This window comes from Bubalus kerabau, chromosome 3, assembly GCF_029407905.1.
Source record: "Bubalus kerabau isolate K-KA32 ecotype Philippines breed swamp buffalo chromosome 3, PCC_UOA_SB_1v2, whole genome shotgun sequence".
Taxonomy (NCBI): domain Eukaryota; kingdom Metazoa; phylum Chordata; class Mammalia; order Artiodactyla; family Bovidae; genus Bubalus; species Bubalus kerabau.
Genome location: NC_073626.1, coordinates 98,901,515 through 98,926,932, shown reverse-complemented (window position 1 = coordinate 98,926,932; position 25,418 = coordinate 98,901,515). Strand labels below are relative to the sequence as shown.

The 25,418-nt window shown below is 40.6% G+C and overlaps 1 non-coding gene across 1 annotated transcript; it reads right to left on the bottom strand.

Moving 5' to 3' along the window:
* Positions 1-24,009: 24,009 nt before the first annotated feature.
* Positions 24,010-24,082, bottom strand: TRNAC-GCA (transfer RNA cysteine (anticodon GCA)). The gene has a single exon. It is a non-coding gene; the product is annotated as a tRNA-Cys (tRNA).
* Positions 24,083-25,418: the final 1,336 nt, after the last annotated feature.

Below are 25,418 nucleotides of genomic sequence, written 5' to 3'. Positions count from 1 at the left end.
GCTGAGGACTGAAGATATTCTGTGCCAGCTAATGCTTCTACAAAGCAGTATTTAAAGATTCTACTTCAGGGATTTTGGAAAGAGCATGCTTTGTGATTGCTTTTAATTGGTACCTGTCATCTGCTTGGTAGAATTTTATTAACGGAAGTGTAAACATCCATTGCAATCTACAGAACACAGGAATCTTAAACAGCTTAGGAAATTTAATCAAAGTTCTTTTATCTTTAGTGTTTGCTGATAACTCATTAAATGTTGTTCAATGTTACAAGTTCTACAGCAGAACTGTTTCTTGCAAAGAAAGTGAAAGAAAGTAAGTGAAGTCGTTCAGTCCGGTCCAACTCTATGTGACCCCATGGACTGTAGCCTACCAGGCTTCTCCATCCATGGGATTTTCCAGGCAAGAACACTGGAGTGGGTTGCCATTCCCTTCTCCAGGGAATCCTGCTGACCCAGGTCTCCTGTATTGCAGGCAGACTCTCTACCATCTGAACCACCAGGGAAAACCCCAGATAGTCCTTACCTATTACTATTTAAACAAAGAGACTCTACCAAACAGTTCTTCTTGCCCATCACCCCAAAACTAGCAAAGCCATGTACTCTTCACAGACTTATACACATACTCTCTCACACAAACGCACATAGGTTTTAAAAACAGAATTTAAATCTTGTGTATAAGCTCAGGAGCCTTTACACTTAATCTTAATACAATGAGAGATGGAAATGGTCTCAAGGTCTGTAGTCCATTTGATTCCCTGGAATGCGGTCGTACTGTTAAGGCTGTCATTCTAGCAGACCTGCCCCACATCAGGCAGTAACACAGATCTCATTATTTATGTACACTCAGCTGCTTAGGCACTGATGTGTTAAGTGACAATATGGCCAACTAAACCTCAGTTTCAACCTTGGTTATTGTGCATCCATAAAGCAGAATCAGCTGAAAAGTCTATGGCTGCATTAAAACAAAGCTGGCTTAGGCTGATGGAGTGGAAATCCTTCATCCTAGGCCAGTTGTATCCCGGCCTGTACTGCCCTTATGCATGTTTCTCATTTAACTGGAAGACAGTTTCCATGAGCAAAGTGACCAGGTCTTCCTAGAGGCAGGTGACCCGTTTTCATTGCTGCCTCTTTGGCAAGTATGTAGCATAGAAGGTGACATGACTCTGCAAGAAGTCTCTGCTACACAGTCTCCAAATGACACCAGGGAGGCTCTCTCAGAAATTAGCCACAACAATCTTCCAACCATGGGACAAATCACTTTACTTGAATGTCACAGAAGGCAATCAGATTCCAACAAAATCATATGGGGACTCTGCAGCTCTCAACCCCAATCATAATTAGTTTTCCTATCCAGCTACACTAAAATCTAAATAACTCACTCTGCTAAAATAATATTTTCACATTGACATGTAAGCGTGGACATCGTCACGTAACATGTCTGATACCTGTCTAAGCTAGAGGTCGACACCACAAGGAGTCTTTCTGAGTCTTGTCACTATGTTGTTCTCTCTTCTTTTTTCTTTATAAGTATTTATTTGTTTATATTTGGCTGTGCTGTGCCTTCTTTGCTGGGTGGGCTTTCTCTAGTGGCGAGCAGGGACTACGCTCCAGTTGCAGGGCACGAGCTCTAGGGCACGTGGTCTTCAGCAGTTGTGGCTCCTGGGCTCCAGTTTCTTCACAGGCTCAACAGTTGTGGTGCAGGGGCTTAGTTGCTCTGCAGCATGTGGGATCTTCCCAGATCAGGGCTTGAACCCATGTCTCCTGCATTGGCAGGCAGATTCTTTACCATTGAACCACCAGGGAAGCCCTGTTGTTTTCTTCTTATGTCTCCTGGGATGGTTGTGGGTAGGGAAAAGACTTGCAAGTCTTTTCAGGGCCTCACTGGGGTCTTGCACCATGGCTTAGGCCTAAAGCTAGTCTTGCTTGCCCAGCCCCTGCCTTGACCAGCAACAGTCCCCTGAGTGGCCTGAGGTCCTCTTGTGGCTTCCTTCCTGCAGACCAGCAGGGATGAGGACCTGCACCCCCGACTCTGTCATCCCCCACAGACAATAGTGCAGGCATCCCGATTTGAACAACTTAGTGACAACACCCAGAAAGACTCCTGAGTGGGGTCTGCCTCTAGCTGAGACAGATACCTGTCCTCAGCCATCTGAGGCACAGAAAATGGGGCAATGCACTCAGGCACCAGTTTCTGCAGTTAAGGGAGATGGCCCCGGAGCCCCTTATTCACCCACCACTACACCACCATCCAGCCTGTCAGTTTTCTTTTACTGTGAAAATTAAAATTTTATTGCCAGTTTCTGTAGAGTTTAAATCTTTGGAACACAAAAGGACTTTCCTCTCTTTCCTGGGGATAAAACTCAGTGGTTAGAAATACAAGTTCATCTTCCATTTCCCAAGCCTGCTTCTTCAAAGAAACTGCTGGTCACATTTTCATACTTCATTATATTAAATTCTCCAAGTTCATCCTGTTCAAACAGGTCATGTAACTTTTTATTTTTTAGGGCTCCTCAACTCAATTGGCAGCACTACTCGCTGGTGTCCATTACTCATCTTTTCCTCCCCAGCATACAGAAAGCAGTGCCTGGCATGGAGTAGATATCCAGTAAAGGCTCAATGAATGAACGTTTTTTTTAATGATCTTAGTTAGAATGACACATCCTTAAGCGCGATATTACAAATATCATCTCTTCCCTTCATGTCACATACTCCTTTTTTCTTCCTCGTTGTAAGCACTTCAGAGGAGCAACCACACTGGAAAATTGACACCTTCTTTCATCTGTAATAAATTTCACTCTAATCTGACTTGCCAGCAAAATGACTTGGGGCCGGAACACAACCCCATAATCTAATGGGAAATGTGCATTTAGCAGGTAATAGATGCTTCAGAAATCCACTTTAACTTCTTCTAGCTTTGTTCACAGGAAAATAAATAAGAGCCTTTGGCTACTCTTCCTTCTCAAATAAATACAATGCGAGTCTAGGAGATAGTAAATTAAGTTTCAAAACCAGCTGGGTGACCTTATATCTTCTATCAGCCAAGTGGTCGCCAGAATAAATAACCCTCATTTCTCTCTGTGTCAGGACGTGGTAAGTTTCAACTGCCCTGAATGTGGCTGTGTGTTCTCCTTTCCTCTTGTGCCTGGGACCTCACCGGCAGCTTTGGCTCTGGGTCTCAGGAAACAGACCTCATCTGGTTTACATTTCCTTTGAGCACCACTCTGAAGGCTAATAGGGAGATTTCAGATTTCTTTGCTAACACTATGGACTAAGTGATGAAAATCCCAATGGAATTCAGACTTCCTCAGTATTTATATATGTCTGCTGGGCAATTCTGAGTTAATAATCTTTTCCTGAAATCACTTTATATTTAACAATTATTTCTGGCATTACTCCCTTTTTCCCAAAAGAAATTTCCTTAAGTTTATTACTAGCACATATATAAAATGGTCATTCTAAAATGTGACAATATTGCTTGGCTTTTGAGTTTATTTAAACTAATTTAAATACAGTAAGGTCTTCTTCTGACTATTTATTGTATTTTAATATAAGAATATCTTTAAAAACAATTAGAAAATGGGAATTTTTTTCAGAACAGTATTAAATACTGAATTATTTAATGTAAACAAAGCCATCGATCTCTCTAGTTTGCTTCTCTTTCTCCTTTTAGTTTCAACAATAGATATATTTATTCAATGGGACTGAATGCAGTTTAGTTTAGAACCATCCTCCACCAAGCAAGTGTCAAATTCTTCAAAATATATATCCAATTTTGGACACCTCAGGTATTTCATATTAGTTAGAAATTAGGACTTCAAAAGCTCTCTAAATAACCCATCTTGTTTACATAGTTTCTTCCACTGCAGCTTGACACGGTTACAAATTATGACTTAGGCCTCCTTCAGCTCTGTTTCTTTGGCTTTGGAATTTTACCTGACATATGATATTACAAGGTGCAGGTGTTAACCCAGACCAAGGAGATGCCTAGTTCATCAGATGTATTTGGAGGAGCTGGTTTCATCCTTCTCTTTTTAAATTTCCTGTCCCTTTTGATGCTTCACAACTGCCCAATAAACTCCATCTCTAGGAACTGGGCTACTTTTCATTTGAAGTCACCCATGTCAGCTTACTTTGTTTTATGGGATACTCTTCATGTTCAATTACTGCTTTTGTTAAAGGGGGCCCTAGTCAACTAGGTTGAGAAGCACCAGGACAAAGTGGGAAGCAAAAAGGAGTAAATGAGATTAAGATTCTGTGATTGTTTCCACCATTAGCTTGTTTTTATGAGAAAGCAGGCTCTCAGCTTCTCTATCTTTCTAATAAAAAACAATAAAATTTATCTTTGCCATTTCAGAGGGCCATTACAAGGTTAAAAAAGATTTGATAGATTTTTTAAAAATGCATTCAGCATGCTATTACTTGATGATTCTATAAACCTATGAGGAAAACAGAACATTTTTTAAAAGCAATTCATAAAAGTAAAAATATAAAACAGCCATAAAACATATATAAACATTAACTTCTTTAGCGATTAAAGAAATGCAAATGAAAACCAGTAAAGATTTTCTTTAAGCAATCTTATAGGCTGGTGTGTGGTGGGAAAAGGGTTTTCTGACATAAGTGGGGACATAGTTTTGTCCAATAATGAAGGACAATATTTTTCAAATGAATGCAATTCACCTGGGTTTCCTAAGTGGCTCAGTGGTAAAGAATCCACAAGCCAATGCAGCAGACGCTGGAGGCATGGGTTTGATCCCAGGGTTGGGAAGATCCCCTGAAGAAGGAAATGGCAACCTACCCCAGTATCCTTGCATGGAAAACCCCATGGACAGAGGGTACTTGGCGGGCTACAGTCCATGGGGTCACAAACAGGTGGACACGACTTAGTGACTGGGCTTCCCTGATAGTTCAGTTGGTAAAGAATCCACTTGCAATTCAGGGGACCCCAGTTCAATTCCTGGATCTGGAAGATCTACTGGAGAAGGGATAGGCTACCCACTCCAGTATTCTTGGGCTTCCCTTGTGGCTCAGCTGGTAAAGAATCTGCCTGCAATGCAGGAGACCTGGGTTGCATAGATCCCCTGGAGAAGGGAAAGTCTCCACTCCAATATCCTGACCTGAAGAATTCCACTGGACTGTATAGTCCATGGGGTCGCAGAGAGTCAGACATGACTGAGTGACTTTCATTTACTAGTGACTAAGCATGCACACAGGGAGAAGGCAATGGCACCCCACTCCAGTACTGTTGCCCGGAAAATCCCATGGATGGAGGAGCCTGGTAGGCTGCAGTCCATGGGGTCGCTAAGAGTCAGACACGACTGAGTGACTTCACTTTCACTTTCCACTTTCATGCATTGGAGAAGGAAATGGCAACCCACTCCAGTGTTCTTGCCTGGAGAATCCCATAGACAGAGAAGCCTGGTAGGCTGCAGTCCATGGGGTCGCACAGAGTCGGACACGACTGAAGCGACTTGGCAGCAGCAAGCATGCACACAACCTCCATCCAGGAACCCTACCTTTAAATCTATTCTAAGAAAGATCATCAGAAAAGTATGGAAATACCTGAATATGAGGATGTTTGGTACAATACCGTGTTATAGTAGTATAAAGTATAGTTGAAGTAAATAGTGAAGCTATCATTTTGACAGGGTACAAGTGATATGATGGTCAGAACTCCTTCGGAGTTTTGCATTTCTTTTTAAAGATTTTTTTATTGTGGACCATTTTTTTTAAGTCTTTATTGAATTTGTTACAAAATTGCTTCTGTTTTATGTTTTGGCTTTTTGGCCATGAGATACGTGGGCTCTTAGTTCTCCGACCAGGGATCAAACCCATACCCCCACACTGGAAGGTGAAGTCTTAACCACTGGAGAGCCAGGAACATCCCTGGGTGCATTTAAAGCAACTGGGAAGGAACTACACTGATTTCCAAATGGGTTTACCATTTTTTCTGAGAGGTAACTATAGACTGTCTAATAGTTCACAAGAGATACATGAGTTTGATCCACATTTTCAAGACACCTCTTCTTTCTCCTAGTCATTCTATTTCCTTCTATAATCTCCTGCACTGCTAAATTAAGGTCACAGCTCTTAGCCTGTTCCAAACATGCTCACACAACCCCTTGCCCACCACTGACACACATGTCCATGCACTCCACATTTTAACTATAAACACAAAACCCCAAGAATTGTGATTTAACTGTAAATACAAAACCCAAGGTAAAATGTCAGAAAAGGATTCCTTACTTTGGGTTAATGATAAAACAAAATGACTTTCTGAAAACTAAGAAATCTCACTTAGGAAGGACCACCTTACATAGTGGTCCTTTCTGTAGGTATGAGCTTTGGGTGCTAGACCTATTCTTATCTTCTTTCTTAGTCATGATGTACCACTTTAATTATTCATAAGTGAGGCAGAAGAGACTGGTATATTGGGAAACTATCAAAAGGGAGAAAGAATGGAATGGTCTTTTAGTACATGATATACAACAGACTCGGAGAAGGCAATGGCACCCCACTCCAGTACTCTTGCTTGGAAAATCCCATGGATGGAGGAGCCTGGTAGGCTGCAGTCCATGGAGTCGCTAAGAGTCAAACACGACTGAGCGACTTCACTTTCACCTTTCACTTTCATGCATTGGAGAAGGAAATGGCAGCCCACTCCAGTGTTCTTGCCTGGAGAATCCCAGGGATGGCAGAGCCTGGCAGGCTGCCGTCTATGGGGTCGCACACAGTTGGACACGACTGAAGCGACTTAGCATACAACAGACTAGTTCCAAATAGGAAAAGGAGTACGTCAAGGCTGTATATTGTCACCCTGCTTATTTAACTTATATGCAGAATACATCATGAGAAATGCTGGGCTGGATGAAGCTCAAGCTGGAATCAAGATTGCCAGGAGAAATGTCAATAACCTCAGATATGCAGATGACACCACCCTTACGGCAGAAAGTGAAGAACTGAAGAGCCTCTTGATGAAAGTGAAAGAGGAGAGTGAAAAAATTGGCTTAAAGCTCAACATTCAGAAAACTAAGATCATGGCATCCAGTCCCATCACTTCATGGCAAATAGATGGAGAAACAGTGGAAACAGTGGCTCACTTTATTTTTCTGGGCTCCAAAATCACTGCAGATGGTGATTTCAGCCATGAAATTAAAAAACACTTACTCCTTGGAAGGAAAGTTATGATCAACCCAGATAGCATATTAAAAAGCAGAGACATTACTTTGTCAACAAAGGTCCATCTAGTCAAGGCTATGGTTTTTCCAGTGGTCATGTATGGATGTGAGAGTCGGACTGTGAAGAAAGCTGAGCACTGAAGAATTGATGCTTTTGAATTGTGGTGTTGGAGAAGACTCTTGAGAGTCCCTTGGACTGCAAGGAGATCCAACCAGTCCATCCTAAAGGAGATCAGTCCTGGGTGTTCATTGGAAGGACTGATGTTGAAGCTGAAACTCCAATACTTTGGCCACCTGATGTCAAGAGCTGACTTATTTGAAAAGACCCTGATGCTGGGAAAGATTGAGGGTAGGTGGATAAGGGGATGACAAAAGATGAGATGGCTGGATGGCATCACTGACTCAATGGACATGAGTTCGAGTGAACTCCAGGAGTTGGTGATGGACAGGGAGGACTGGTGTGCTGCAGTTCATGGGGTCGCAAAGAGTCGGACACAACTGAGCGACTGAACTGAACTGATACTTCAGTATTTTTTATGAGTACTTAAAACATAGCAGATGGCCAAGAAATATTTGCTACATGAATAAATACTCTGTCCTGTGACAGAGATTTAAAGCATGAACACTCTCTTGCTAAGAGACCTACATATCCAACAAGCCCGATTCAGACTTGAATGCATGATAGGAAGATAAATGGCAGAGAATGGTTTTTCCTCACCCAAATAAAATAGAATATTGAATTAGTTATGAAGTTATACTAAAACAGGTATAATAATTGGATGTGCTTATCAAACTTACATTTTTGAATTCTCCAGTCTCATAGTTAATTTGAAAATGAGGAAATCTGCATGGTATAGGTTTATCAGCATGATAATCTATATAATCATCTATATTCTTTTTTTTTTTTTCATCTATATTCTTACATTCACTTTGATCTTCCTCATGCACTATCCTCTGAGACTATAAGGACACCTAACCTTCTTCACTAATGATAATTTTGTTTATAATCATTTCTTTCAGATAATTTGATCCCTTGAGTATTCCCTATTCCTTTCTATCACCTTCAGTGATTGTATTCTTTGCCTGCTGTGTCTTTAATAGATTGTCATGTTGGCATTTGTTACTGATGAATTTGAGGTCTGTTCTCTTCTTGATCTGTTCTCTTCTCTTCTCCTTGCCATCATGATCCACCCTCAGCATGTAGTACATTCTTATCCATCCTGAAGGCTCTCTCATCTTAGCCACTCCCTGTCTGGTCCACAAAGTCTACCCAGCAGATACATGGCCAGCGGATGCCCAAGTCTGTAAGTTGTACCTCATTCTTGCTCAAATTCACCCATCAATGCCATTAGCTACTTTCTGCATCTACCAGTTTTACTTTGATAAGGCTGCCTATAGTGGTGTTGAGACTATCCTTTGAGGTGAATCCCAAATGAGAAATGAAGCAAATTTTCCTCTGCTTTCAACTTTCCCTTTAATCTGTCTTTCCCAACTACCCTCACCTTGGCATCATGGCCTGAAATAGGGAATGGGTGAGAAAACATTTGTCTCCCTGTCTTCCTCCATAACCTCTATCCTCTTTTCCTCCCCATAACCCCCCAGCATTATCACTATACCGTCTTAGAACTATGAATGACAAACAGAGTTCAGGGAATGAAAAACTGAGAGGAAAATACAAATCATGAGCTTTTAAAATGGACTTACTGAGTTAACACAGAATCGTCATTGATCCAGCAATTCCACTTCCGGATACATACCCAGGATAGAAAATAAGAACTCAAAAAAGCTTAACGCCCATGTTCATACCAGCATTATTCACAACAGTCAAAATGTAAAAGCAACCCAAGAGTCTATCAACAGATGAATGAATAAATAAAATATGGTGAGTGTATGCCTACAATAGAATATTATTTGGCTTCTAAAAGTAAGGAAATTTTGACACATACCATAACATGGATGAAGCTTGAAGACATTAGGCTAAGTGAAATAAGCCAGTCACGAAAGGGAAAATATTGTATGATACCATTATTTTTACATGATGTAGCTAAAGTAGTTCAATTTATATAGACAGGAACTGGAAGGTTGGCTGCCAGGGGCCTGGAAAACGGAGGGAACCGGGAATTATTGTCTGATGGGTATGGCATTTCAGTCTTGCAAGATGGAAAGCGTTCTGGACATGGACGGTAGTGACGGCTGCACACCATTGTTAATGTATTTAATGCCACTAAACTGTACCCTTAAAAGTGGCTAGGATGGTAAATATTGTGTTATGTGAAATATTTTGCCACAATAAAAAAAAAAGTTAATGTATTTATTAGGCCTGTTTACATCAGTGTAAAGAACTGAATAGAAAAAAAAAACTCTAAGTTGGCATGTTGAGGAAACCAACAAGTGTATTTGATTCAAACAGCAGGAAAATAAGCATGGAGAAAAAGGATCTTCAATAAGGGAGATTTTCTCTTTTTTTTTTATTTATTATTTTGTATTGGGGGATAGTTAATCAGGGCTTCCCTGGTAGCTCAGACAGTAAAGAATCTGCCCGCAATGCAGGAGACTGGGATTTGATCCCTGGGTTGGAAAGATCCACTGTAGAAGGGAATGGCAAGCCACTCCAGTATTCTTGCCTGGAGAATCCTGTGGACAGAGGAGCTGGTGGGTTACGATCCATGGAGTTGCAAAGAGTCGGATACGACTGAGCAACTAACACTTTCACTAATAGCCAATTAACAATGCTGTGATAGCTTTAGGTGAACAGCGAAGGGACTCAGCCATACAGATACATGTACCCAGTCTCCAATAAGGGAGATTTTCTGGAAATCCCTCAAACCAGAAGATATTCAGGTTTGTCTGACAAAACTAACACACTGATACTAATGAAGAAGGAATTGTCTTCAGAAATTATTTGCTGAGATTGTTCATAACCAAAGAAGGAACATAATATTTACTTTTCCTGAAATTTCTTGCTTTGCATACAGGACGACTCTTTTCCACAAATCTTGGCTCAAAAATATTTCCAGGGAGCACCATTCAAGTTTTGGTCTGTATAAATGATTCTCTCTGGACTCATGGAATCCTCCATTTGAATCCTCAGCGCCTAGAATAATACATGGCACATAATCCATGTGAACAATAGTATGTAGGCTTCAGTGAGGAGTATGTTTCATATGGGACTAATTTAACACCAGTTAAGGATCAGTTACAGTGATTACCCATGAGAGAAGTTTTGAGGGACTGAAGTAAGGTAATGGAAACAAGCTATGGACTAGCAGGGGACAAATTCAGGAAATACAAAGTGACGGAATTTAACATACAATCAAGGGAAAGGGTAATACAACTTAAGGAAAAGCAGAAGATATGCCTGCTGTTGAAAATTATGAATCCCAAACTAGACATGGCTATATTTCACAAAAGATGGCAGTAGCAAGACTGCTGTTTATAGTTTCAAATAAATAAAAAATCTGGCACTTGATAGTAAGCTGGATGTTAGTTGTGCAGCAAGTAGGCAAATGGGAAGGATGCCTGGGAGAAAGAAGAGGCAGTTTCACCCTCAGGTGCTGGGAACACAGATCTCTAGTTACTCAGGCCGTCGTACAACAGGTTTGCCATACACCTGTGATTATGTGAGCTTATGGGGGAGCAGGAATAAAGAACCAAGAACCCAAAAGGCATCAGCACATGACTTGGGAAAGCATTTTTCAAATGACACTATTACAAGCCTCTTTCTACTCAAGGAATTCACATTATAAATCCTATAATTAAGCCTCATGCAAAAATGTGACTTGAAAGTTGGAAAACTACTTCACATCCTGCACCCCTGCTCCACTCATACTCAGCATGTCTCTTGTGTCTGCATCTGATCACAGCGTTTGGTTTCTGGGATTATAAAATTGCCACCTTCTATTCTCATTCTCTCCAACCATTTGCTTTTGGCAATTAGAAAGCAGATAATCCAGGCAAGATCAGCTACATAATTTGCAAGGCCTAGCGCAAAATTAAAATGCAGAGACCCTTGTCAAAAAATTATGAAGAGTTTCAAGACAGCAACCACAGAGCTGAGTGTGGGGCCCTTCTGAACAGGGGACCCAATAGGACTGCACAGACCACACATCCACCAGGCTGGCCTTGAACAACTCAGCCTTAATGTAAAACAACTGGGCTAAGGTGTGTTGGAGGTGGTACAGAGGGTGAGAGAGGAGAAAGACTCACTACCATGTAAAACTTCTTAAAATAAGGGAACTATCTATTTCATTGTCTGACAAAATCACGCCTACCTAAATCCAGCCCGTGTGTGCCTATTATAACTACCTGTGTCTACCCGTTACGCAGGTGGGTTAACCAGGGGTAACCAAAAGGGAACAGCTGCAACTACCATTAGCTAGAGGGAATGACAATTCCTGTTTTAAAAATGAAATGATGGGTGGATAGATATATCAGCTGTCTAGAAGATAAATTACTTAAAGTAAACATGCTCACAACCATTATGTGGAACACCCAGAGGAGGCAAATTGAGGGGTGCGAGTTTTGAGTCCATGGCACTTCAACCAAATGCTTGAGGTGAGAAGCAATGATCAGCCAGCATCTTGGCTTCAGAGAGGAATCTCATTCACTTCAATTCTTCTGACACTGTGGGATGAAAAACAGAAAACAGAGGCCTGGAAGGCCCTATCGCTAACCCTAACCCTAACTACCCTAACTTACCTACAAACCGTTTGCCTGAGGAACTCCCTCAGAGAGGGAAGAAGCTGCAGAAAACCAAACCTTCATTCACTGCTCAATCCATTTTAATGAAGCCCATATTAATAACATTCAATAAATTTAAAACATACACACTCATATTCAGGAGGCCCCTTCTGAATCAGGAGCATACCCTGTGTAAGAACTCGTGATCTACAATACACAAGTTAATTCACCTTAGATTGGAAAATCCCCATAGTACGATCATAACATGGGCTGAGATGTGAAAGTCATCTCACTCATGTCCAAATCTGTGCGACCCCAAGGACTGTAGATTGCCAGGCTCCTCTGCCCATGGGATTCTCCAGGCAGGAGTACTGGAGTGGGTTGCCATTTCCTTCTCCAGGGGATCTTCCCTTCATTTCCAAACCCGTATCTCTTATGTCTCCTGCATTGGTAGGCGAATTCTTTACCACTAGTGCCCCTTGGGAAGCCCCATGAAAAGTCCTAGGTAACTGCAATTTGTTTAGATTTACCATTGGGGTCATTCTTTCAGCTCCTGAGCTGTCTGCTTAGCCACCTTCAGGAGTTCTGTGCCTACTCTGGACAAATTAGTATAAACCCAGAATGTTACATTAAAAGAGAAGCAACTGGCTTGTTCAGATTTAACAACATCTTAATATTATTCTATTGATAAAATTGTATTTTGTACATTTGCATTGCAAACACTTATGATCCTAATAAATCTATTGTTCTATGTCTATGAACTGGTTCCCTTGTACTGGGATTAAGGTAGAAAAGAGAGGTGGTCAGGAGAGACTTGATTCTAGCTGTGCCTTCTTCCCATTCCTGTTAGTTTCATCTCTAAAGATGGCATTTAGAGGCATTCTTAAAGATGATGCTGTGAAAGTGCTGCTCTCAATATGCCAGCAAATTTGGAAAACTCAGCAGTGACCCCAGGACTGGAAAAGGTCAGTTTTCATTCCAATCTCAAAGAAAGGCAATGCCAAAGAATGCTCAAACTACCGCACAATTGCACTCATCTCACACGCTAGTAAAGTAATGCTCAAAATGCTCCAAGCCAGGCTTCAGCAATATGTGAACCATGAACTTCCTGATGTTCAAGCTGGTTTTAGAAAAGGCAGAGGAACCAGAGATCAAACTGCCAACATCCGCTGGATCATAGAAAAAGCAAGAGAGTTCCAGAAAAACATCTATTTCTGCTTTATTGACTATGCAAAAGCCTTTGACTGTGTGGATCACAATAAACTGTTGAAAATTCTGAAAGAGATGGGAATACCAGACCACCTGACCTGCCTCTTGAGAAATTTGTATGCAGGTCAGGAAGCAACAGTTAGAACTGGACATGGAACAACAGACTGGTTCCAAATAGGAAAAGGAGTACGTCAAAGCTGTATATTGTCACCCTGTTTATTTAACTTATATGCAGAGTACATCATGAGAAACACTGGACTGGAAGAAACACAAGCTGGAATCAACATTGCCGGGAGAAATATCAATAACCTCAGATATGCAGATGACACCACCCTTATGGCAGAAAGTGAAGAGGAACTCAAAAGCCTCTTGAAGAAAGTGAAAGTGGAGAGCGAAAAAGTTGGCTTAAAGCTCAACATTCAGAAAACGAAGATCATGGCATCTGGTCCCATCTTTTCATGGGAAATAGATGGGGAAACAGTGGAAACAGTGTCAGACTTTATTTTTGGGGGCTCCAAAATCACTGCAGTTAGTGATTGCAGCCATGAAATTAAAAGACGCTTACTCCTTGGAAGAAAAGTTATGACCAACCTAGATAGCATATTAAAAATCAGAGACATTACTTTGCCAACAAAGGTCCGTCTAGTCAAGGCTATGGTTTTTCCTGTGGTCATGTATGGATGTGAGAGTTGGACTGTGAAAAAAGCTGAGCGCCGAAGAATTGATGTTTTTGAACTGTGGTGTTGGAGAAGACTCTTGAGAGTCCCTTGGACTGCAAGGAGATCCAACCAGTCCATTCTGAAGGAGATCAGCCCTGGGATTTCTTTGGAGGGAATGATGCTGAAGCTGAAACTCCAGTACTTTGGCCACCTCATGCGAAGAGCTGACTCACTGGAAAAGACTCTGATGCTGGGAGGGATTGGGGGCAGGAGGAGAAGGGGACGCCAGAGGATGAGATGGCTGGATGGCATCACTGACTCGATGGACTTGAGTCTGAGTGAACTCCAGGAATTTGTGACAGACAGGGAGGCCTGGCCTGCTGCGATTCATAGGGTCGCAAAGAGTCGGACACGACTCAGCAACTGAACTGAACTGAACTTATTAACCCCATATAGACTGAAGCAGAATAAAATGAAATGAAGTAGGAACAGGTCAGAGCTGGGAAGGAAACGTTGGGAACTGGTAGGTGGTGTGTCCAGTACATTTTTTAAACTAAGAGTATAGATATAGTGTTTTTCAGAATATTTTACCAGTTCTACAGGGTAGTGTGGAGAAAAAGCAAGATCTGCACTTTCAACCCACCAGCTATGCTATCCTGGGAAATTCACCGAACCTCTCTACAGTTCAGGTTACCTATTTCTAGAATTGGAATATAAATACCTGCTTGTAGGCTTGTTCTTGGAGAAGGCTATGGCACCCCACTCCAGTACTCTTGCCTGGAAAATCCCATGGATGGAGGAGCCTGGTAGGCTGCAGTCCATGGGGTCACTCAGAGTCAGACACGACTGAGTGACTTCACTTTCAATTTTCACCTTCATGCATTGGAGAAGGAAATGGCAACCCACTCCAGTGTTCTTGCCTGGAGAATCCCAGAGACAGGGGAGCCTGGTGGGCTGCCATCTATGGGGTCGCACAGAGTCAGACACAACTGAAGCGACTTAGCAGCAGCAGGCTTGTTCATGGATTTAGTGAGTTAATATATTCTAGACCCCAAGCACAGTTCCTGGCACACAGACAATGAATAAATGTCACTGTCTTTTCTATTCTCTTTCCTTTGGTCTTCACCCTCCATTCTTCCCCGGGATTACCAAAAAAGATGTAATTTTATCTCCCCAGAAAGTTATTACAATCTTTTTCAGAATGAAACAAGTATAAGAAGTATATTGTCTTCTAAACCCTAAATTCCTGAATTTAAGCTCTGACAGTTTTCAACATGTGTTCCTGGTACCAAAAGTTTATACCCAATGATTTTCATTTCTTACCTTGCCAAATCACACACCTTCTTTATCAGGAAGCCAATCAGCAGGAAACTTATTGATATCCTGAGGGGCTATGCTTTAAGGCATTCTTGCACTTCCATGACATGGAAATATTCCATACTGGAGCATGGTTCTAACAACAGTATTCATTAACTTCATGGCTAGTGCCAAAGACATCCTGTAAAAAAGAAGTGATTTGCAATGTAAGGTTCTCATTATCTTTGGGCTGTTAAACTGCATTTTAGAAAATGCACAGAAATACACTGCTATATTCAAACACATGTGCACCCACAGACAACTGTTGGAAAGAGCTGCCATGGACCCTGGTACTTTTGGAAACTAGAAACCAAATGGGACTAATCAGCCTACATGGATACAGCCAACTATAAAGCCAGGTTTTAAGTGTGTTTCTTTATATGGTAATACATTCCCACTTCTACCTCAAATCCCTAAATGACCAACCTATTTCCTTGGAGATGTATCTGTGGCAGATGCTACTAGCTGGCTATGTAATATATTTTCTTCTTTTTCTATGGTAAATATAACCTCAATTTTATTGGGTACAGCCAAATAAACATTATCTAACCTCGCTTGCAGCTAGAGGGGACCATGTGACACAGTTTCAGCCAGAGTGAACAGAAACTTTCTGGGGTTATCGAGAAGGGTTTGTTTTCCTGGTAGAAGTGCCTTCCATTTCCCTTGTTGCTCGTGCCTTCACCTGACAAGATGGCTGAAGCCACGGTAGCCATCTTGCCACCATGAGGGAAAGGCCAGGAGAAGGGCAGAAACTACAGCCTCAATATTCACTGCATTCTTGAGGACTTCCCTAATTCATTTAAGTCGTTGTGATTTGGGTTCTCCTTTGAAAACACTCCCAACTGACACAGTATTCCTCTCATTTGGCCAGAAATTTCTATTAGATTAGTTCATTTGGAGTACACATGCATATTCACCATATTCTGACTACCACACCTGTTGAGATGACCAAGAGAGTCTATGAGTATGTTTCAAAAACTGTCTAAAAATGATAATCAGTATAACAAGGAGGATGGTATATTCATCTCTCTAACTCCAAGAGCAGACACAATGCCTGCACATGGTTGCTCATTATGCATTTAAGATACAGGATTTTTATTTATCAGATTAGCTAGAGGATAGTCACCTAATCAGCTAATATTCAGGCTTCCCTGGTGGCTCAGGGGTAAAGAATCTGCCTACAATGCAGGAGACCCAGGTTTGATCCCTAGGTCGGGAAGATTCCCCTGGAGAAGGAAATGGCAACCAACTCCAATATTCTTGCCTGGGAAATCCCATGGACAGAGGAGCCTGGTGGGCTACAGTCCATGGGATCTCAAGAGTCTGCCTACATTCTCCCTTCTTTTCTAGTCATAGACATAATCAACCAACCAACCAACCAACTAATCCTCCCAATGAGAAAAAAATTATTCTCAACATAGTGACTTAGAGAATCACTATAAATCTATCAATGTCTTAAAAGCAAGTGACTATTTATAACCAAAAAAAGGCAGCCGCCCTAATAATGGGAGGTCAAGGTCCGCCAGGACTGAGCATGAGGCTGTTAGAGACAGCACCATAACAGCAGGGATGAAATGAGTGATCAGGACCCTGATGGTGGAGAAATGACAGAGGGCGCCATCTGGGAACACAACTTCAGGACTAGAGGTCAGGCATGGCAGTACATGAAGGATGCCTGAGGTCCAGGAACAAGGAGGACCGACCCAGGAGGAGCCGAGTAACTTTATTCCTACATCTCCACTTCTACCATCTCTTCACAGCCTTGCTCAACCCTCTATACAGGCATTCTTCTCACTGTTTTCTTTTTTCTTCATCACCTTGTAATTCTCCCCATTGAGGGGTACCATGATTCAGTGGAAATGCTTTGCAACCAGGCAGATCTCAATTCAAATACTGATCTTTACAGGATGGGAAAAGTTGGGTGGATTGTTCAACCTCTCCATCTCTCCATCTGACCAAAGAGGACAATACCAGAACCTCATAGGCTTGCGGTTAGCATGGAATATGCTTAACTACAACTTAACGCAGGGTCAGGCTTATTGTAAAAGCTCTTCCTCAGCTGGAGTAAGAGTTCATTTGCCATCTTAGATTGTGGACACATTGCCATCTCTCGGGAATAAAGAAGTTTCCAAAGATTCAGTATGGCTCCAGACATTTTATAAGGACTCAGCAAATATTCTAACTCATAAAATAAAGGAAGCTTATTTTGAGCAAGTTAAGTCATAGGTCTAGTTTGTACAAGGTAAATTGAACAAATACCTACAATAGTAACTTCACCCTGTTTTCAGACAACCAATGACCATCAGACATATTACAGTTTAATAAACTTTAATGAAAGGACCTTCAAATTTCACTTATATTTTCCAGTGAAATTCTATCTGCTCCAATAATTTTTAAACATATGGAATTTATTTTCCCTCACACCTGGCTATATTTAATTTGTTATGAGAGGTTTCTGACTGTGTTATGCGACCTATTCCCATGATGCTTAAGAGTTGAATGTGTTTCCTGCTTTCTTGAATTCCAAATAAACTGAATAAAATAACCAATCCTTGGATACACAAATGTAATATCCTGAGCCTACACACTCACACACACACACACACACACACATACACACACACACACACCATGCTCCTGTTTTCTATTAACTTTCAGCTTGTGGGTATAAGGGACAGAAGTAATAAGAAGAAGGAAATTATGAATCACTTAAACAGAATTACCTGAAATCTTCATATTGCAATTATTCTTAAATGCTCTCAACCATCCTAATAATTTAGTATGTTACTGACACCTAAATAACTTATTCATTTGATTTCTCTGTTTTTTTTTCCTTATGAGCTAACTAATGTGAATAATTAAAGTAGTACTTCAAATTTGAAAAGCAAAAATTGTTTTAGAAACATTAAAAATAACATAATTCCTTATTCAAATGTGAGCAGTATATTTTGAAAATTCTTAAGCCTATCTTAAAAATGAAGGTTCAAGTGTAACTATTCAATACTCATTTTTTTTTTAAATCATGGCTATTCTGCACCCATGATACATTAAGTCTACCAAATGAAGACAGTCTTATATTGCATTTCCACAATTTCAACTATTAAATGGTATTTTATAATACTAGAAATGTATACAAATTGCATTACAGATCTAGTTTTGTAGGTGTTACAGATCTAGTTTTGTAGGTGTAAAGGCAATAGGGCTTCCCTGGTGGCTCAGCGATTAAGAATCCACCTGCAATGCGGGAGATCTGCTTTCAATCCCTGGGTTGGGAAGATCCCCTGGAGAAGGAAAAGGCTACCCACTCCAGTATTCTGGCCTGGAGAATTCCATAAACTGTATAGTCAGTCCATGAGGTCACAAAGAGTCAGACATGACTGAGCTAATTTCACTTTCAAAGGCAATATGGAACAGTGAACAAGCACCATCAGAGAAACTAAACATGTGAGATACAGTTCCTTCTACCATTTACTGTAAACATAATTTAGATTAGTCATCTGTGTCTCTGGGCCCCAGTCAGTTCATGTATAAAGTGGGGTTAATAGTTAATCCAACTTGGGACTTCCCTCGTGGTCCAGTGATTAAGACTCCACGTTTCCATGGAAGGGGACACAAGTTCAATACCTGGTCAGGGAATTAAGACCCCGCACGGCACAGTAAAAAACTAAAAAGAAGAGCTTAAGGGTATGATCTTTGTAGTGCTAATTATTAGCTGTGTATCCTTGGGAAAGTCACTTAATCTCTGGATCTCCTGTCTTCACTGAGAGGTGAATGTTATATAAATGCAATGATGTCCATAAGCCCTTGACACAGTCCCTGATCACACCATGGTAGGGGTATGGTATGGGTCACGTACCATGGTTTTTGCTCATTGATACACCCTGTCTGACACATGGGCATTTAATAAATATTGTTGAATTCTGAATGGTGCTGGGAAAACTGGGCAGTTACTTATTAAAAAGTGAAATTACATCATTCTTTAGCACCATACACAAAAATAAGCTCAAAATGGAGTAAAGACCTAAATGTGACCAAACACTATAACACTCCTAGAGGAAAACATAGGCAGAACACTCTCTGACATAAATCACAGAATAATAGAAATAAAAACAAAAATAAACAAATGAGATCTACTTAAACTCAAAAGCTTTTCACAGCAAAGGAAACAATAAACAAAACCAAAGGATAACCCACAGATGGGGAGAAAATGTTTGCAAATGATGTGACTGACAAGGGATTAGTCTCCAAAATTTACAAATAGCTCATGACACTTAACAGCATCAAAACAAACAACCCAATCAAAAAATGGGCAGAAGACCTAAATAGACATTTCTCCAAAGAAGACATACAGATGGCCAAGAGGCACACGAAAAGATGTTCAACATCTCTAATTATTAGAGAAATATAAATCAAAACTACAATGAGATATCACCTCACACAGGCCAGAATGGCTATCATCAAAAAACTCCACAAACAATAAATGCTGGAGATGGTGGGGAGAAAAGGGAACCCTCATACACTGTTGGTGAGAATGTAAATTGGTACAGCCATTATGGAGAACAGTATGGAGGTTCCCTAAAAAACTAAAAATAGAGCAACCGTATGACCCTGCAATCCCACTCCTGGGCATATATCCAGAGAAAAAAAATGATCCGAAAGGATACATGCACTCCCCTGTTCATTGCAGTACTGCTTACAATAGCCAAGATGTGGAAGCAACCTAAATGTCCATCAACAGAGAAATAGATACAGAAGATGAGCTACATATATATACAATGGAATGTTACTCAGCCATTAAAAAGAATGAAATAATGCTATTTGTAGCAACATGGATGGACCTAGAGAGAGTGCCATACTGAGTGAAGTGGGTCAGAGAAGGAAAAATATCCTATGACATCCCTTATAGGTGGAATCTAAAAAGAAATGAAACAAATGAACTTACAAAACAGAGAGACTCACAGACTTAGAGAACAAGGAAGGGATAGTTAGGGAGTTTAGGATGTACATGTACACACTCCTACATTTAAAATGTATAACCAACAAGGTCATACTATATAGCACATGGAACTCAGCTCAGTGCTATGTGGCAGCTCAGATGGGAGGGGAGTTTGGGGGAGAATGGACACATGTATATAAGTACAGCTGAACCTCTTAACTGTTCATCCGAAACTACCACAACTTTGGTAATCAGGTATACCCCAATACAAAATAAAAAGCTTTAAAATAAATAAATATTGTTGAATTGATTTTAACCAAAATACCATCTGGAGTCACCCTTTAAAAATATGTAAGATTAACTCAAAATCCAATCTCTGTCAATGTCTTACTCACAAATTTTATAAATGTATGGAGTCATACTATTCTCTCTGTCATATGTGGTTCAGATTTCCACCCTCTGTTGTGTTTGTTTTGTTCTCCATTATAAGGCTTTTTTCTATGTCTTGATTACCACGGTTATCATCCTTTGATTAGCTCCACCATACATACATACAATCATGTGTACATACATACACACAATCCACAACACAAATAACCAGATACCATTCTCATGATGCACAGGAGGATTTAGGAGTATCAGTCAGATGGGGTAAATCACAGAGCTATACACAAGACAGCTTACACTTGAATGTCAAGCTTCTTTTAACAAGGTCCCTTGGCCATAGGACTTTCCTATCCTAATAAAAAAATTATTCCCAAGAAGTGACTGTGAGCACCTTTATATAAATTATTTAGAGTACATATATTTTATTGCTTTCTAATTTAAAAAATCTGATTTTAGCAGTTGTCCTCAGAATCTTTCTCAGATGTATGACATTTGCTTGTTTACAAAGGCTTATTTATTTACCATGAGTAGGGATAAAAATAAAAGAGCTTAAATATTTCCCAACACTCCTTGAATTCACAAATACACAAATTTCCATCAGCCAGACATATCAGAACCCATCTGACAACGAGTACTGGAACTCTTTGATATGTATTCTGTACAACCTGTGCTAGACATCACAGGTTTCATTTCTGAAAGGTTCAGTAGTTTGCTTGGGAAAATGCCACTCAGAGAACCGAAAGAGCGTCTGTCTGGATCCAGAATTAGTATCTTACTCTCCATATGTATTGTCACTAGGAATTGTCTCGAGGAATGTAGCAGAGTGTTTTTCAAAATGTTCTTTTTGTAATTTAGTAACTGTTAAGTCTTAAAATGAGACTTTGAGGATATGGAAATGAAGTGTGATAGTAACTATTCTTTCAACAAAATGAATTATTTACCAGAAAAGAAAGTCTATTTCATGTTATTTCCCCTACTCTTGAGAATATGAAGGACATGTTAGGTATTCTTACTCCATGTATGGTAGGGTGGCTCAGACGGTAAAGCGTCTGCCTGCAATGCAGGAGACCCAGGTTCTATCCCTGAATCAGGAAGATATCCTGGAGAAGGAAATGGCAACCAACTCCAGTACTCTTGCCTGGAAAATCCCATGGACAGAGGAGCCTGATAGGTTACAGATCATGGGGGTCTCAAAAAGTCAGACACGACTGAGCTACTTCGCTTCACTTACTCCATGTGATGAATAAGAGCAATTCCCATCACCAAAGGATAACCACACAAGTTATCTACAAGGGATGCAGCTTGGGTTTAGAGCCTGGAATGCTCTAAACCCAAGAGGAATCTTCCAAGCCCATAGAAGCAGTTTCAGTACTAGTCCTCCCCTCTTTCCCTTAGAGAGATTCAGAGACCCAGGGCAGCACTACCGGGGTGCAAGGACCAAAAAGAGGTGACACTCCTTCAGAGAGGTAAGAACTGGCAAGTATCCTGAACCACATCTGCTCCCAAGAAACAGTCCATGTTCACAGTAATGCTATCTTATGCTTACACATCATCTTTGTGAGCACAGCGATGCATTCAACAAACCATGTCTCTAAGGCAAGGTGCTAGCTTTTCACAGGAGAGGCAGCAGAGTGTTGAGATCCTGGACTCTGGAGCTAGACTGCCTGGGTTCCAATCTTGGGTCTGTGCTCATTGGCTCTGCAATTTGGGGCACATAGAGTTCCCTATGTGTCACTGTACATGGGAGTCAACCAGAGAAATCACTTACTTCAAGAGGTAAAAAACAGGACAGAGGGGCAGTCTAGCAAAGAAAACAAATAGGGACACGACCAAAGTAGTATGCAAAAAGTGATGTGTTAAAATAGAACTATAAGGCAAATACCTATCCCCAAGAAGGTGGGGATTAGGGCACATTTGCATCTAGAACACTAGGGTGATGGTAAAACCACTCTAAGGTAACAAAGCAAAGTGAGTGTCTGAGATGACACAGGGATGGAGTCTGAAGGAAGACACAGGAATATTTATAAGTCCCATATAGACTCTACTGTGCTTCTCATCTTCTGAGTTATCTCCAAAATTTTTAAATATACAAGTAAATAACTTAAATATTATATTAATTTATATTACATACTATATGCATATATATATATATATATATATATATGTCATTGTTTCCAAAAGGTAGAAATACAATGATATAAAACCCTGGTTAGAAGCAAGGAAACTGTTAACAGTTGGCATGGAAATTACCCCATTATTTATTACTGTGATTAGGTGAGATTCTTAAGCCACATAACTCAATAGACAATAACATCTATTTGATTGCATGGGATGAGAGTCTGATCTAGTATTATTAATTTGCCTTCACTCTAGCCATTAAGTGACTGCTCCTTTGGATCATAAAAAGTAGTCCATGAATAACATAGGAAGGTTTTTACCCCATTCTCAATAAGATAATAAATTCCAGCTACTGTCTCAATAAAAGATTCAGCCACCTGCTTGGATATTTTTCTGCCACTGGGCTCAAAAGCAAACAAAACTGAGTCCAACTGGTGCACTGAGCAAATATTGCTCCTTCCCGGGGTTGTTAATTGATTCAGATACCAATAAGATTCCTCACTACCAGTGCTCAGAACGCCTCACTGACATTTGTTAAGCCTGTTCTCAAACTTCACCTGCATGCAGAAGTGCCTGCTTCTGATTTTTCTGCTCCTTCCAAATATGAGGGTCTCTGTAGCCTCAGGGCCACCATCGTCTCTCATCCACTCTGCCTGGTGCAGAGTCTAAGTTAGTAACATTTGACCCCTGGATACATGGAACTCAAAATTAAGTCCTAAGGTCCAATGGTCCAGGTGCCATTGCTGGCCTCCTTAAAGACCTCCTGGACAATGGAAAGGATGTTTTTAGAGCTCCCGATCATGGGTCACAATTCAGAACTGGACCTGGGTTCTACATAACAGCTAATCAGAACAAAGGCAAGTGACCTGGAAGATTTAGCTTTATCACTTGTCCTAAATTTGTAGGTGTAGGGTCTGGATGCAGCAACAAGTAATGGTTAAGAACACAGACTCGGCTGTCAGACTGCCTGGGTACCACTCTCATGAGCAAAGATTTCTAGCTAAATTTGGGCAGGTTTCTGGGGAATATTGAGTAGTATTCTTCCACTAAGTGTTGTTCAGGAAATAACTGATATGAGAATCAAGACCATCTACACAGCTTATTAGATTAAGCAGATTTCACTATTCCAATCTTTTCATCAACATAACTATTCCAGGAAACTCTTGCCTGGAAGATAATAGTTCTTTATTCCAAGAACTTTCTGAAAGACCAAATAACTCTTTCACAGAAAGCATCAAATGATGGTTTACACCTAGACTCCTTGTTTCTCAATTCTCATTGCTGTGCCCGGTAATCCTAACCTTTCTGTCATGATCTTTTTCCAATCCTAATCAAGCCCCCTGACATGAAACTGAAGTGAAGAAGTAAAGTCGCTCAGTCGTGTCTGACTCATTGCAACCCATGGACTGTAGCCTACCAGGCTTCTCCATCCATGGGATTTTCCAGGCAAGGGTACTGGAGTTGGTTGCCATTTCCTTCTCCAGGATATCTTCCTGACCCAGGGATCGAACCTGGGTCTCCTGCATTGCAGGCAGACGCTTTACCCTCTGAGCCACCAGGGAAGCCTGACATGAAAGTTCTACCATAAACCAGTCTTCTAAAATTTCAGTAATATCCCAACATTGCCCCTCCCTCTCTGAGGTACTACTAAGACTCTGTCAAGGCAGTGCTCTCCCTTCAAGTGATTCTAAGCTTGAAGCAGGGACAACAGTTAGAGAAGCTGTTGGTTACTAATCAAGTCCTGGCCATTTTGCACCAATCTCTATAGAAGTTATTGTTTAGGTTCTTGGATTGTAATGAGAGATAGCAATCAGGCTTACTGCAAGTCTGACTTACAGCAAGTTGGCTTTCTGAGTTGTTTATTCTAGATAAAGGGGTTGGTTTCTTGGGCAGGCAGCAGGTCACAATCCTATTTTTATATATGATCTGGCCACCATCCATTTGCATAGTCAATTTCTCAAAGCAAGATCTGTATTGGAGTTTGTTTTTATCTTGTTCTTTGGGTTCCATGGTATGGTTCTCAACATAGCATAAGGGTATAAATTTGCATAAATAAATGAATGACTTCATGGTGGATACTGGAAGTGAATCAGAGCTAAGTTAATTGTCAATAAGCTGATGTCATCTTGAAAGGAAATAAAATGCATGAAATTCAAGTTAAGAACAGATAGTTTGGGGCATAAGAGGAGATATGGTGAAATCTCTTGTCATTGCTTCTTCAGTAATACCTTTGACATTTAAGTCTAGGTTCTGTTCCCTGAAAATTCTTCTTAATAAAAATTTGCCTGGTCTTTTGGATTTGCTCAGAAAAAAAAATATGCAGCAAAATGAAATCTGACTGCTAATTTCAAAGCATAGATAGCCATGGAACAAGAAGTATGAGACATGAAACACTGCACAGACAGGACAAGACTATTTATAGAGTCAAAGACCTCAGGGTGTAGAGTGACAGAAAGACAAAGGATGGAGTGAGAAAGTGTCTTTGGTGACAGTTTTGGGGATGAATGCTACCCTACTCAATGGCTCCTGTATCTACAATTAAATCCCCCAGAATCTGATCTCCATCTGCATTCCCAACCTCATTTCTTCATTCTTGGATAGAAAACTGGAAGGAAGCCAAGCTGGTTACTAAAATACAGCTTGAAATTTTTTTATCTTCATTTTTCTTCATCTCATCCCTATATTGCCTGCCTTAAGTTCACCTTTTATTTTCTTTTTCAAGACCGTACCTATTCTACCTATCATTTTTAACACAGTCCAAAGCCAATCAATCTCTTAGAAGTTTTCTCAGACCAGCTGAGCTGAAAAATTACATCCCCAACCTTGACATTTTGATGACACTTGTCACCGTTACCATTTACTCACTACGAAGCACGTGCTGCTTAGATTTGTTTCATT